The following is a 6,000-nucleotide window of genomic DNA, read 5'->3' as shown; positions in this document are numbered from 1 at the left end:
AATTATGCCCGTTAGAGTGTACTACAGGCTTCTGAATCTAAATTACTGTGTTTGTCTCTAAAATTAAATTATTAGCATTGGCTATATAAAATATTTTGTTCATCGAAAAATTGATCTAAACAAATCGCACACCCTTATTTAAGCCTTCGGAGATTCACGGTTTTTATTTGAAGCAAAATTTTTCAAGGTCTGTAACGCAAGTTATGATAAGGCTATTCCAATTTTTTTTCTATGTGCAGTGTACGTTTTTTTAGGTCACCTGAGTGACTTATTGCTATCTGTTTTCGTCCGTCGTCGTGCGTCGTCCGTCGTCCGTCGGTCGTAAACTTTTGAACATTTTCAGCTTCTTCTCTTGAACCACTGAACCAATTTCAACCAATTTTGGCATATAGCATCAATGGGTGAAAGGGTACAAAAATTGTGAATTTCATGGTCCCTGCCCCCCTGGGGCCTGAGGGGTGGGGCTAAAACCATCAAAATTAGTGCTATCTTTAAAAATCTTCTTCTTTACTCCTGGACATCAAGCAGTCAAACTGTTGGCATGATTGTAATAAGCATTGAGCCCTCTACCAAAATTGTGAAATTCATGGCCCCAGGGTCAGGGGTTATGGTGCTAGGGTGGGGCTAGATAGATCATATAGTGAAAGTGCATTATTTCTTTGAAAATCTTCTTCTCTACTCCTGGGAATTATTGAAACAAATTAGATACATAGTTATGATAAGCAAGGGTGACTCTACCAAAATTGTGAAATTCATAGCCCCAAGGTCAAGGGTTCTGGGCTAGGGTGGGGCTATATAGATCATATAGTGAAAGTGCATTATTTCTTTGAAAATGTTCTTCTCTACTCCTGGGTATTATTTAAACAAATTAAATACATAGTTATAATAAGCAAGGATGCCTCTTCCAAAATTGTGAAATTCATGGCCCAGGGATCAGGGGTTCTGGTGTTAGGGTGGGGCTATATAGATCCTATAGTGAAGGTGAATTATTTCTTTGAAAATCTTCTTCTCTGCCCCTGGGTATTATTTAAACAAATTAAATACATAGTTATGATAAGCAAGAGTGACTCTACCAAAATTGTGAAATTCATAGCCCCAGGGTCAAGGGTTCTGGTGAAAAAAGGGGGGGGGGGCTCTGATGAAAAAGCAAAATTTCTTTGAAAATATTCTTTTCTGTTCCTGGTTAAAAAGCAAAGAAGCTAAGTGTATAGTTATGATGAGCAAGAGTGCTTCTTCCAGAGTAGTGAATTGCATGACCCCTGGGTCAGATGTGCTGGTGTAAGGGTGGGGCTCTTGATAATATAGTGAAAATGCATTAATTCTATTAAATAGTCCTGTCTACTCTTAGTGTTAAGCAGATAAACAAAGTGATTACTTATGATGAGCAAACTTCTGGTCCCAGGGTGAGAGGATCTGGTGTTTCTTGCTGGGGAGGGGGGGGGGGGGCTCTATTGATAATATAGTGAATCTGTAATAAAAATGCATTATTTCTTTTAAAATCTTCTCTGCACCTGGGCATATCAGAGGCAAAAAGAGTAAAAGTTTTAATAAGGAAGAGTATTTTTACCAGATTTTTGAACACCTGGACCATTTGGTCAAGTGTTCTGGTCCTGGCCAGGGCTCTATTAATTTGTATTCTACTGAGAGGAGTTATTCCCCTTTGCCATTTACTTTTGATAATTAATCACTGTAAGTAATGTACTTGAAAGGTTAATGGAATAAGAGAATTATGCAAGAATGTTTATTGTATAATACATAAGGACTTTCATAGTTTTAATGATCAGATATACTTGTAAGTAATAGATAAATAAAAATGAGACAAAAATAACTTGTCTTTTTAAATGTTCATCAAAGACCAAGAGAAGCCAATGTAAGAGATATTAACAAGGAATTAAAATAGTACAGAAGCACTGATAGTTTGCTATTTAATATACTGTATGGTGATAGTGATAAATGGGGAACAGATTAGAATCTAATTTATGAACTGTTAATGAATACTAGGCTAATTATTTTGTTGATCCTGATCACCCTATTTTTCTTGCTTTTGGGCAACAAAGCTTCACCTTTCAGTTCATTTTATACTCTATGGATCCTCTAAATTGTTGTATTATACTCAGGTGACCGTTAAGGCCCTTGGGCCTCTTGTTTTTATAACCGGTCTCCTCTTGTGGTTTTAACATAGAAAGTGATTGTGTGTAAATATATTGGGGATTGTTCCTGGTTAGGGTATTTTACATGAATCATGCAGTAAAGCGGATCCACTGGAATAAATAAATCACGATCTATAAAAGAAATCCTAACATCAGAGAAATTTTTTTAACGCAGTTTAAGACACCACGTAACCCCCCAATAGTGAGTAATTTATACGTTTATGAAAAAAAAAAATAGAAAATACGAAATTAATAGCGCTGCCATTTGTTGGAATGGAAAAGGGGAGTGGTGTTGATGGCTTTTTCATTGCCAAAAATCCAATTTTGACAACTTTATATGGGACGTTCCAATTTTCTTTTTAATACTGATTCATGTATTTTCAAAAATTTCAATGTAACTTCATAGACAATGCGGAAAATGATTGAAGAAATCATTAGGACATTTTTACATTTAAAAAAAATGACAAATTTGATACGAGCACAATTTTAAGAGAAGTACTACCTTGCCTCGTCTGTATGGATGAATCAAGCTTCATTACCTGTCTGATGAAATCGTTTGTACACAATAAAATTATATTTTCCTTTAAATTATTATACTCCTTCCAGCTATCTAAGATACATTACGATGAATTGAAATAAAAGTTCAAAATTGTTTTCTGGAACATAAGGCAGGTTAAAGTAAATAGTTTCCGGTTCAGAGAATTTACAGATTTCTTTTAACGTAACGTTAAAATCAGTAACGCCGTGATGACGTTATCACGTCAAAATTTGTAATTTCTAAAGAAAACTCCCCATCTTTCGAGACCTCTGACGGAAAAACGGTTTGTGATAGTTAAAAAAAATAAAATGATTTTGAAAGGACACATCGTAGGCATGTTTGTAAAAAACTGAAATCAAATTTGCAGACAGGGCCGCTCTGTTATACTTAACGTACCCAGTTCTTTCATAGACCGTGGTCGCAGTGGTAGAGCGTCTGCTTTAGAGTGTTCTGGTTCTAGAGTCGTGGACTAAGGAGTTATTCCTTACGTCACGTGTTCGAATCCCACTGTGGGACGTGGAGACCGGTCCCTCGGATGAGACCGTATAAACCGAGGTCCCTTGTCGCAGTAGATGCTGGCATGAAAAAGATCCATCACTGCTCAATGGCCCTGAGTGCCAAGTATAGTTCAGATTTTGTAGCTCTTCGCCAGCAAGTGGTGGCGTTTCCATATGAGTGAAAAATTCTCGAGAGGGACGTTATAAACAAACATAGACCGTGTTTCCGCTGCGAATTAAAAATGTATATGTAATTTTGTTTGTTATAAAACCATTGTATAGTACTAAGAGAAAACGTAGAATACGTGAGTCCAGGCTTTGTGGAATCATATTTCTTGGGGATTGAATTTTGTTGGTACCCTCTACCGAAGGTATTACATCAACGAATACTGATATATTGGCTATACATGTATATTTCGTCTACGAAATTACGAGGGCTTGGTATTGGCTAAAGATTTCGTATTGCGATGTATTGCGGCATTTTAACTGTATTGCGATATGTATTGCAATATTTTCAACAAAAATTTAAATGATATTTTCTCATTATATTAACTTCCTTTTACATGTAGAATGTACATAACTACTGTGTATGATAAATAACCAATAAATGTTGATTTACAGTTGTGCAACCAAATACATTCGTACAACAGCTTTTGTCATTGTTTGGCATGATCGCAAATATTTCATTAATTATTTCTGACTTTTCTTTAGATTTTATGATAGAATTCCTGAGTTCTAGCATTTTTCCGGTATATCGGTATTATAAAAAAGTATTACTGTATGTGATTGATTTTAAGTATATGTTTAAAATTCTGATTTTACAAGTACATGTATACATGTACATGTAAAATCAGAATTTTAAACACCTCTACAAAATGTAAATTGCTTAGAAAAGCACTGCTTAAATATTTTCGGAATTCTGAAAGAGTCCTGCAGTTTTTCGAAAGTACATGTAATTGAAGCAGACTGGTAACTTGAGACAAGTATATGTACATGGACAATCCTGGAGTGTATAAGATAAAAGAGAGTACAAATATTCTTATGCCAATCTTACTTGAGTGCCGTGAATGTGATTTTGATGCCTTGAAGGCTACCAGAGATCAGACTCGTGACTTGATATTAAAAACCACAGAGATTAACACGAGGTTAAACGAACAATAAAACACGCGTCCACTCATTGCTGAAACGCCTTTTTACAAATCAACTTTCCGAAATGTTTGTTTCATTTAATTTATAGTCTTTAATATGATAATATCACAATTGAAATCTATTATAATACGTACAACAGAAACCTATATAAAATTATACGTACTGACATGGTATGGTGTTAGTGCTTTACTAAAAAGAAAGGGGAAAAAAAACCGAAAATATAATTTAGATTCACAAACTCAACGCTTGAAGGAAAATTATTTAAATGCGTGTCTACAAGAAAACCATGCAAAATCCAAATTTTATTATGAAAGGCACTATGATCATTTTGACTGATTTGATTGTTTCTGATTAGCATCATGTGTCCTCTAATAAATCCCAGTATCAAAACTGTCAGGTACCTTTGGGGATCCCTATTACAGCCCTATATTCTTTTTTTAGCACATTTTATGAAAATATTTTGAAAAACACTCATAGATTAAGAGAAAAAAAAATTGCAGGAAAAAATGCACTTTTATTCAAATGTTACATATTAAATAAATTTAAAGGAAGTGCTCTAACTAGAAATATTTTGTTTAATTTCATTTATCAACACTGATTCTGTAATAAGTGGGGTCTAAAATTAGATTAAATCAATGTGTTTAAAATACCACTATCTTTAGAATGCTGTAAAAACCCAAGAAACGTTTAAAACATTATAAATATCAGTTTAATTGCAAAAATCCTTTAAAATCAATATATAGTTAAAAGGAATTTGGTTGCAAATGGCATTATGCTTATTTAAAAATAGATTGAAGTTGGCTGAAACTTTAGAAAAATTATCTCCCTTAGTGGAACTCTCCTTATTTAAAGAAATTAAAAGTATGGTGTCTTAATGGCAGACGAAAAGATGAAGTGTTGATTTGAGGACAATATTATGATAAAAGATCTCTAGCTTTGTTGAAAGATTGTAAAATAGATTCAGCTGAATATACAAGGTATTTTAAATGCAGCACAGAAGACATTTCTGTCCCTGAAACGCTTCTTATTGTTAACCATCTTGAACAATGCAGCTGTTATGGAACTTGGACATGTATGTGTCAAACGTAGAAATATACTTGGTCTACACTGGAAAAAGGAAAAAAAGAACATGTTGTCACCCATACCTGATAGGGGAGACGCTATTATGCAAACCCGTTAACCGAGAGGGTCAAGCTGAATGAGGTTTTGCCTGTTAGAACTGTTAAGAACATTATGCAAATTTTGTGTGTCCCTCAAGGAATTAAAAACTGAAGGAATTTTGCTAACCATTGAAATTAACTGAATTTCTGACCTTAAAGTTTTCAGAGAGACACTGTACATGGTATTTGGGTTGTCCATAAGAAATGAAACAGATTTAAAAAAAAAAAAAAAAAAGAAAAGCATGTTGGGGGTTCCTCCCCTTAGTGAGGGTTGAGAGGGAAATACCAGAGTAATCGGGGAATTATGTCATTATAGGTGAAGAAATTCCCCAGCCCCACAGGTCTTAAGGACAACCCTATACATGTAAATATAATATCACAAAGTGATATAATAATTGGAAATATTTAGACTTTGTCTTTATAGTTTGTGAAAACCTATTGATATCAAGTTTATATAACTTACATGTCCAATCTATAATGATTATATTTATCAACTTATTTGATTC

Source organism: Saccostrea echinata, unplaced genomic scaffold (assembly GCF_033153115.1).
Source record: "Saccostrea echinata isolate AGI-Se365-2 ecotype Australia unplaced genomic scaffold, CSIRO_AGI_Sech_v1 ptg000008l, whole genome shotgun sequence".
Taxonomy (NCBI): domain Eukaryota; kingdom Metazoa; phylum Mollusca; class Bivalvia; order Ostreida; family Ostreidae; genus Saccostrea; species Saccostrea echinata.
This window is presented reverse-complemented; position numbering follows the sequence as displayed.